Source organism: Lonchura striata, chromosome 10, assembly GCF_046129695.1.
Source record: "Lonchura striata isolate bLonStr1 chromosome 10, bLonStr1.mat, whole genome shotgun sequence".
NCBI classification, from domain to species: domain Eukaryota; kingdom Metazoa; phylum Chordata; class Aves; order Passeriformes; family Estrildidae; genus Lonchura; species Lonchura striata.
Window position 1 is genome coordinate 26,817,384 of NC_134612.1, and position 10,212 is coordinate 26,827,595.

Here is a 10,212-nt window from a genome sequence, read left to right on the forward strand (position 1 = left end):
GCTGCACTGGAAAAGGGTGAGGCTCCAGAACACCTGCAATACATTGATGACATCATTGTGTGGGGGAACACAGCGGCAGAAGTGTTTGAGAAAGGTGAGAGGATCATCCAGATACTACTAGAAGCTGGCTTTGCCATCAAGAAGAGCAAAGTCAAGGGACCTGCCCGAGAGATCCAGTTCCTGGGAGTGAAATGGCAAGATGGACGGCGCCAGATTCCCACTGAGGTCATCAACAAGATCACAGCTATGTCCCCACCAACCAGCAAAAAGGAAACACAAGCTTTCCTGGGTGCCATAGGTTTCTGGAGAATGCACATTCCTGAGTATAGCCAGATTGTGAGCCCTCTTTATCTGGTTACCCGAAAAAAAAATGATTTCCACTGGGGCCCTGAGCAGCAACAAGCCTTCACCCAGATCAAGCAGGAGATCGCTCATGCTGTAGCCCTTGGCCCAGTCAGAACGGGACCAGAGGTCAAGAATGTGCTCTACTCTGCAGCCGGGAACCATGGGTTGTCCTGGAGCCTTTGGCAGAAAGTGCCTGGGGAGACTCGAGGCCGACCACTGGGATTCTGGAGCCGAAGTTACAGAGGGTCTGAAGCCAACTACACTCCCACAGAGAAGGAAATCTTGGCTGCCTTTGAAGGAGTTCAAGCCGCCTCGGAGGTAATTGGCACAGAAACACAACTCCTCCTGGCACCCCGACTACCGGTGCTGGGGTGGATGTTTAAAGGAAAGGTTCCTACTACCCACCATGCCACTGACGCAACATAGAGCAAATGGATTGCCCTCATCACTCAACGCGCCCGTATTAGAAACCTGAATCGCCCTGGGATTTTGGAGATAATTACGAACTGGCCAGAAGGTGAAAACTTTGGTCTCACTGATGATGAGGAGCAGGTACAAGTGACAAGGGCTGAAGAGGCTCCACCATACAACCAACTACCAGCAGAAGAGACCTGCTACGCTCTTTTCACTGATGGTTCCTGTCGCATTGTAAGGATGAACCGGAAGTGGAAAGCAGCCGTATGGAGCCCCACACGCCAAGTTGCACAAGCTACCGAAGGAGAAGGTGGATCGAGCCAACTCGCCGAACTCAAGGCCGTTCAGCTGGCTCTGGACATTGCTGAAAGGGAGAAGTGGCCAAAGCTCTACCTTTATACTGATTCATGGATGGTAGCCAATGCTCTGTGGGGCTGGCTGGGAAGGTGGAGGAAGGCCAACTGGCAACGTAGAAGAAAGCCAATCTGGGCTGCTGATATATGGAAAGACATTGCCTCTCGGGTGGAAAAGCTGACGGTGAAAGTCCGTCATGTAGATGCCCATGTCCCCAAAAGTCGGGCTAATGAGGAGCACCGAAACAACGAGCAGGTAGATCAGGCAGCAAAAATAGAGGTGTCAAAGATAGACTTAGATTGGCACCATAAGGGGGAGTTGTTCCTGGCTCGATGGGCTCATGATGCCTCAAGTCATCAGGGCAGAGATGCCACCTACAAGTGGGCACGAGACCGAGGAGTGGATCTAACCATGGACAGTGTTTCCCAGGTTATCCATGACTGTGAGACGTGTGCTGCCATCAAACAGGCCAAGAGAGTGAAGCCCCTATAGTATGGTGGGCGGTGGTCCAAGTACAAGTATGGGGAGGCCTGGCAGATTGACTATATCACACTGCCCCAGACACGCCAAGGCAAGCGCTACGTGCTGACCATGGTGGAAGCCACCACTGGATGGCTGGAGACTTTCCCTGTACCTCATGCCACTGCCCGGAACACCATCTTAGGCTTGGAAAAGCAAGTCCTGTGGAGACACGGCACACCTGAGAGAATTGAGTCTGACAACGGCACCCGTTTCAAGAACAGCCTTATCAACACCTGGGCCAGAGAACATGGTATCGAATGGATATATCATATTCCCTATCATGCTCCAGCTGCCGGCAAAGTTGAACGGTGCAACGGACTCCTTAAGACTACCCTGAAGGCACTTAGTGGGGGAACATTTAGAAACTGGGAAATTAACCTGGCAAAAGCAACCTGGATGGTCAACACCCGGGGGTCTGTCAGTCGAGCTGGCCCTGCTCAGTCAGAACCCTTACACGCAGTAGATAAAGATAAGGTCCCTGTAGTACATATGAAAGGTATTTTAGGGAAAACTGTTTAGATTAATCCCACCTCAGGCAAAGACCAACCCATTCGTGGGATTGTCTTTGCTCAAAGACCTGGTTACACTTGGTGGGTAATGCAGGAAGATGGGGAGACCCGCTGTGTACCACAGGGAAACTTGGTCTTAAGAGAGAACTGGGTGTAAGATTTCATGGTGTGCAGATGGAAATAGAATAAGGGGTGGATAATGTCCTGGGTTGTAAGATAAGCTTGTATTCCATTTGCCATCTGTCGAAGGCGAACCGGTTGGACAGGTTTTTTGTTATCTCTCTCAGAGACAATGGTTTGTGTATACACCTTCGACTGATTCAATGAAGGGGGTCCCACCCAGAGGGGAGAAGCAGCTCTCTCCTTCTTCTTCGCGGGACTCCGAGAGAAGCAGCTCTCTCCCTCTTCTTCGCGGGACTCCGAGAGAAGCAGCTCTCTCTCTCTCTCTGCGCGGGATTCCCGGGGAAAGCAGCTCTCTCTCTCTCTCTTCGCGGGATTCCTGGGGAAGCAGCTCTCTCTCGCTCTCTCTTCGGCGGCACTCGCAGCGAAGCAGCCGGCGCGCAGAGGCGACGGCAGCGGAGCTCAGAGGCAACCCCGGCGCAGAGGAAGACCGGCCCCACTGCCACCAGATCTTCAGAGGGAAACTATACCCTTCTAGAGATCACCACTGCAGCTACAATTCACCAGCCACTGCAAGGAAAGCAAATTGTCCCAGTAGAACTGATACTGGCACCCCGCAGGTTCTGGACTTTTTTTTTCCTTTCACTGATTTTGTTTGTACCGATTGCATTTGCCTTTTTAAATTATTGTCTAGTTTTCTCCTAGTAAAGAATTGTTACTCCCACTCCCATATCTTTGCCTGAGAGCCTTTTAATTTAAAGATCCTCGTAATTCAGAGGGAGGGGGGTTTGCCGTTCTCCATTGCACAGGAGGCTTTGCCCTCTTTCACAGACTCCTGTCTTGTCGAACCAAGACAGCGTGCCAATACGTGCTCAGCCCCAAATATACCTTATTATTTATGGCACTCACCTTTACTAAGTTAAATATTGTGCCTTTACTATATTAAAGGACTTGGAGCTATAAGTGAAGAAATTAGTGGACAGCAGTTCTTCACCTGCAAAGCTGATTTGACAAGATTACCAAAAAGCTTTTTGGAGGGTATTATTTACTCCAAAAAGGGATTTTAAACTGCACTGGTTAAAAATTATTGTATCTGCTTACACCACACCTGCAAGCTTCGTAAATAAATTTCTTCTTCTTGCCAAGTTCTACTGCCTCTCCTTGCTGCTGCTTCAATGAATATGAAAAAAGCTAACAGCATGTTATTGCAGAAAATTCTAGTGAATTGTAAAAGGAAGATAGAAAGTGTTAGTATCCATCATGTTCTCTTTGTTTGATCTCCTTCCATATAAATTTATAAAACAGCAACTAAGTTTATTAATATTCCAATTTATAATTTCTTACAAAACTTATGCATATGTAGAATAATCAATAATTGAAATTTAAAAATCCATTTGCATTGGCAACATCCAGCTGCTTAGGTTATCTTCACCTGCAAATCAAAATTATTTCAGAAACAAAACCAGATCAAGTTATATTTTTTCTAATCCTTGCAAAATGGACAAAATACGAATCATATTTTTAGCAAGCAATCAAAACAGCTCATTCAGTATCTCCATAACAATTTTCATGCAACAAATCAGAACCCAAACCTAGTAAGCTAAGAAATTTAAAGAAAACTGTATATATCACACCATACTTTCACCTGACACTCTCTGGACTGAAAGGATTTAAAAAGATGCCGGTGATCTCTGCCCTTCTCGCCCTGGGAATGCTCTGCTGTCCCCTCGGGCAGTGCCACGAGGGGCAGAGCACTGGCACACAGAGACAAGGCAAAGGTGTGGCACTGCTCACTCACAGACCCCCCTGCTTTGGGTGGGGATTTGGGTGCAGCAAGGCAGGAACAGTGCAGTGACTCCCTTCCCCTAAGGTGGTTTGGGGTGAGAGCAGACGAGGCAGAGCAGCTTCTGCAAGGAAAAGCCTTTCTGCAGTCTGAGGGTGCTCCCACCTGTGTGGGACAGTGCTCTGTGCCACAGTTGGGCTGAGCAGACAGCACATTCCTTTGCTGGGACCTTTCCTGGGAAGACCATGCCCAGCAGACCCCGTGAGGCACAGACCAAGGCAGCAGCTGTGCCAGGGGCCACAGGGACACTCTGCCCTGCCCCAGCCCCACTGCAGGGCAGAGCTGCTGCTGCTGCAGCAGATGTGCAGGAGTGCTGATGCCTCCAGATGTGGCAGCTCAGGCAAGCTGGAGTGGGATCTTCTGCCACAACAGACACCAGCTCACATCAGAGAGGGTACTACAGCATCCTGCTTCTGCAGGATCTTGTTTCCCCAGGAAACAAAGGTATTCTACAGAATGCAAGACTTACACTCCAGTTTTGCCTCAGATTGGATCTTGGCTTGGGAGCCCTGCTGGAGTCCCCCAGCAGCTGACAGCCCTGCTGTCAGACCCACACCCCTCTGTAAGGGACTCCAGCTCCTGGGCATCCCTTTGGCTGGACAAGCAGCTCTTAAAAGTGAAACTCTTCTAGCAGACATAAGTCAGCTAACACACAGCTGCCTGAGTTAAGCTGCAATTTCTTGCTTTAAATACAAGGCTTTTTCATCTTAACTTTTTTAGAATTTTAGGCTGTAAATTGATGGCAAAGATCCCCAGTTCTCCAAATGTCAAACTCACTCTTTTTGTAATGAGATTAAAGTGAGGCTTCCTTAGAAATGTCTTACTCTTTAGGCAAATTGTCACACTGTGCTGAAGTAGAAAAACTTACTTCTGCCTCAATTTCCACTTGCCTCTTCTCCAGAAGCCTGGCCACAGCCATGGCCCTGAGCATCCCAGACTTCCTACAGCTCACAGCCCACTCACAGAGCAGCATCACCACAGACTCATCATTTGGGGCTCCCTGTGCAGAGCAGAACAGAGAAACCAGCTCACCCACACAGCCCACGAGCTGATCTCTGACCAACCAGCCTGCAGCTCTGCAGGAGGAAAAGCTGTGGTTTGTGCTTGCAGTGCACACATTTGCTGTTACTTGCACACATTTGCTTTCTTTGCAGTGTTTTCACATGAAATGTAAGCTGAAAGCCAAAGAGAGAGAGTTTTCATGTCCCCAGTTTTCATATTGCTGGTACTCAAACCAAAATTTTACCTGATGATAGAGTTGTTTCACAAACCCAGTGAAGGATGATCAGCTTTGTGAGCAAGAGGAACTCACAGAGCCTCCCAGCCCACTCTCCACAAGGGATTTGCATGCTTATTGTTCCCAACCTCCTATGTCTGTTTCCAGACTGTGACTTGCATCACACTGACACATTGCAGTAAACAAAACACCCCCCAACCTCTAAAGGTATTATCTGTCAGATAGCCAAGGTTGAAAAAGCTCATTTTATTTCTGGCATTTTTAAGAAACGCCATGTGCCTTTAGAGCCCTGTATTTACAGAGCAATAATGGGATGTAATGTGCTTATATCAGTACTTTTTCCTCGTGTGCTCTGCTGATCTCACTTGTCCCTCCCAAGCTGGCCACCAGCTCTGAAAACTTCCAAATACCAACCTGCATATTAAAGAGATCTGATTTTCCTTCTTTCCCCAAGATCAGTGGGAGCTACCCAGAGCAGTGACCATCAGAAGGGCTGGAGCCAAGCGCAGCACCCTCAGCAAGGGGACACTTCCCTCAGAGCGACTGGAATTACAGCGCCGAGAACATGAAGGTTCCTGCTTCACAGGGGTCCCAGCTTCCCTCCTCAGAAAAGCAGAACACAGGCTTGTGCTGAGCAAGGCTGCTGTGAATGCACACACATGGCTAGGGCAGGGGTGGAGGCAGGAGGGGAAATGCTTTTCTCTTACCCAAATAAAGCAACATGGTGACATCACCACTGCTGTGGTGAGATGCAGTCAGATGCCAACAGAACCAGGGATGCTACAGATTGCTGAAGACAGTGCAGAACACCCAAAAGACTCTGCTCTCCACTGATGTAGACTTTTGTTGGGCAAGTTGGCACCACCAGAGCCATTCCCACGGGGTTCTTGGAACACAGGGCCCTGGCAGCAGCTGAGGCAAGAGAAGCTGAAGGGTCTGACCATCAAATATGCTATTTTGCTTTTGACTGGAAATAACAGACATGGAGCCACAGGCTTCCTGTCTCACAAAGGGTGTGCCTTGGGGCTTCCTCCCCTCCAGCACCACATTTACTCACACACACTCAGAATGCACCAGCCTCTCAGAATAACCAGGCTCTGGATTTGTTTGATCTGGGGTCTGCAGCTGGTCCAGCCTGGACAGACCCCGCATCAGAGGGGCTCGAGCTGGTCCCTCAAAGGGCAGCAGCAAGGTCACAGGGAAAAGCAAGCTTGAAGATGTGTGCTCCTCTTAAGGGCACTATCAGTTATTTAAGTCACAGAATAATTTTTTTCCCAGAGAGAGTTTATACTTTAACTCCTTTACATGAGCAAGAACCTGGTGTTGGATTTCCTAAAACACTTAAGGATGAAAACACCCTGACAGGTAACTAAGCAATCTGAGCAACCGAAGCAATGCTAACTGCATTATTAAAATTATTACAAGACTGCTCAGAACATGCTCTGTTTTCTCAGTGCTTGGGGAAACAGACTGATTCTGCAGATATTATTTTACTCATCTTGTCTCTCTTTCCTGTCAAGCAGCCCAACACACTCAGATTTGGGTCTCTCACGTAGTTATAAATGTTCAATCAAAGCTCCGTGACTCCAAGACCCGTCAGAGCTCCTTTCCCACAGTGGGGTGGGGAGTTTTGTTTGTCTACTTCATTTCCAGAAATGTGATCTCAGAAAGACAAATGTCAACTCTCTGCATTTGTCACAAGCCCCATTCGTGAGAACGACATTCAAAACAGGACTTTTTCACTCTGAAGTGAACAACATCTCTTGGCATCATAAGAATTCAGATGGACTTCAAAGACAACATCAGAAACAAGGCTAAATACAAGCACAGAGCCCTCAGCCGTAAAAGCAGAGACCTAAGTGCATAAATATCCATGGAGTTCCAGGATTCTACATAGTGATTTCAAGAAATTTAACATCAGTACTTAAAAAAAATCAATCACTCTCTTCTGTCACATCACATTCACTATTGCACACTGGCTAGAAAATCCTGCTACCAAGCTGCATTACCAAGGATCTCCCACTGATGAGGTGTATTTTAAGCTATATTTAACCAGGCTGTATTTTGCTACGCAGGAGACTGACAAGTTCAAGAGTTTCACCAACCATTCTAGACATCTTAAATGGATTAAAGAGGTGAAAAAGCCATTCTTTCTCAGTTCCCTTCCGTGGTGGCACCTGGGACAGATCATGACAGATAATAAAATACAGGTAGTTCAAATGTTAGGTGAAATTTGAGTGGGTTTAAGCCCTAGGAAAATGACAGGTGAACTTACAGAGGAGTTGTTACAGATGTGAGAAAATCACTACTGCATTCTCCAGATCAGCCTTCTGAGGATTCTGTTTCTGCCCAAATCCACTCCTGCCCTCGCAGGCACTCCTTGCCCAACTGGGGCTGCAGATGGGTCACAGGTGTTCCAAGTCTGGACTGGTGTAATAAAATTTATTCCAACTGAAGACTGTACAGTAGCAATACAGACTGTTTACTGGATTGACACCTTCCCAATAATCACTACTGTGAAAATCACTCTGAAGCTGTGCACAAGAGATAATCTGAGTTGAGAAAATGTCACCTGGAAAATACTTGTGGCCAGAAATAAGGTCAGTACTTTTCTCTGCAATCCCATCTAAAAAGAAAGTGAATTTACTGCTTTATGACACAGAATAGGTTAATAGATTTTGAGTCTTTCCACTCAGGCAAATCTCCTGAAGAATCCACACAAGTCAAAGAGAACTAGAAGTGAGTGGTCCTTTCATTGCTCAGTGCACATGGCCACATTTACCAAGCAGCAGCCCTGTCACTGTACTCATTGTGATGTTAAACTTTATGGGCCATCAGACCTTCCCACCAGAACCACTCAACAGCTGCTATTATTATTTGAAACTTCATTGACAGAGAACTGAGCCTCTGCCAGCTACACTAAGTGCTGGGATTTGGATTGCACGCAGCCTGATGGGAGCCCCTTGCCTGTATGGAAACCTGCCACACAAGAGGCAGATGGGAGAGAATCTCAGAATCATTCAGGTTGGAAAAGGCTTTTAAGACCATCAAGTCAAACCATTGAGACAGCACTGCCAAGCCCACCACTAAAACACGTGTGATCCAGGATAAAGGCTCAAACCAAGACGCTAAAACTGGAAAAGCGGACAGGAAATAGGTTCCAAACATGCTTCAGATGGGCTTACATCCAACACAGGCAGCTGTCCTTCAAAGAACATTTTTTACAACAATAACAGCGTCAGCAGGCAGATGTGCTAGCCGTGGACGTCCTATTTACAAAAGAAAAATCCTTACAGGCTTACACGAGCTGCCGGCTGAAAACAGCGTACACAGCCTCGTGACTTGCAGCCTCTTCTGCCAGGGAAAAGCAGAAGTTTGCTAAGGGGAAGGAAGCAGGAGATAAAAAGAAGACCAACAGCACCGCGCGGTGACATCCCCGCAGCGCGGCGGGAGCGGGGAGCGGCCGAAATCCAGCGGCCGTGGGGCGGCCGGGCAGCCCGGCAGCGCTGCCGGGGCTCGGGACCCTGCCCGGGGCTCGGGACCCTGCCCGGGACACCGGGACCCTGCCCGGGGCTCCGGGACCCTGCCCGGGACACCGGGACCCTGCCCGGGACACCGGGACCCTGCCCGGGGCTCGGGACCCTGCCCGGGGCTCGGGACCCTGCCCGGGACACCGGGACCCTGCTCGGGGCTCCGGGACCCTGCCCGGGGCTCGGGACCCTGCCCGGGGCTCGGGACCCTGCCCGGGGCTCGGGACCTTGCCCGGGACACCGGGACCCTGCCCGGGGCTCAGGACCCTGCCCGAGGCTCGGGACCCTGCCCGAGGCTCGGGACCCTGCCCGGGACACCGGGACCCTGCCCGGGACACCGGGACCCTGCCCGGGGCTCGGGACCCTGCCCGAACTCCGGGACCCTGCCCGAACTCCGGGACCCTGCCCGGGGCTCGGGACCCTGCCCGGGGCTCGGGACCCTGCCCAGGCTCCGGGACCCTGCCCTGGCTCCGCCGGCCCTCCCCTCACCTCCCAGGGCAGGGCAGCGCTGCCAGGTGCTCACCACAGCCTGCCCAGCAGGTGACACCTGAACCTGCACTGGTAAGGTGGATGTGTGTGCTCCCTGACCATGGCAGGAGGATGGAACTGGACGATATTTAAGGTGTCTTCCAACCCAAAGCATTTCTGTGACTTTGGAAGTTCAAATGTTAAAATGCACGGGCACCATCCATCAAGCACTCTGCACCAATTTCAAAAGTTGAGCTTGAGCCAAGCAACAACTAAGTCTTGAAAATTCCAGAGGTGATTAAGAAGTTGCACATAATTTAGCAGTTTAATTTCTTCTCAGTTCCAGATCTTGTAAGGTAAAGGTAAAACTTTCAAAGCTCAGGTTTTTTTCACAGAAAAAAAGTCAGCACCTTCTCTGCTTCTGCTCTCTCCCAAATCTCCTGTGCCTGCTGTGCAAACACACTGCTCTCCCATCCAACAACGCTTTATTCCCACTTGGCATTTTTCATCTCACAGTACAATGTGGTGCTATTGGAAGATTTCCTGCAGATCAAATGGACAGACCTGCATAAAAATGTCAGGTGCTCTGAATTGGGGAGCACAGCTCTAAGGGGCCAAAGCAGCATGTTTTCAATCATAACCTCTGCTCACAAAGTTCCATAAGACAAATAATGGCAGACAACCTGCATTAAGAACAGAATAATGACCTTCAGAAGTTTCCCTACCAACACTGCCTTTTGAAACACAAAGAACATTACTAAAATTATATCTCCAAGTCACAAGAACTTTGGGACACGGAGAGAAGGAATAAAAAGATACAAATACATGTGAAACAGCACAAAATAATTTGGCCCCAAAAGCAAATAAGAA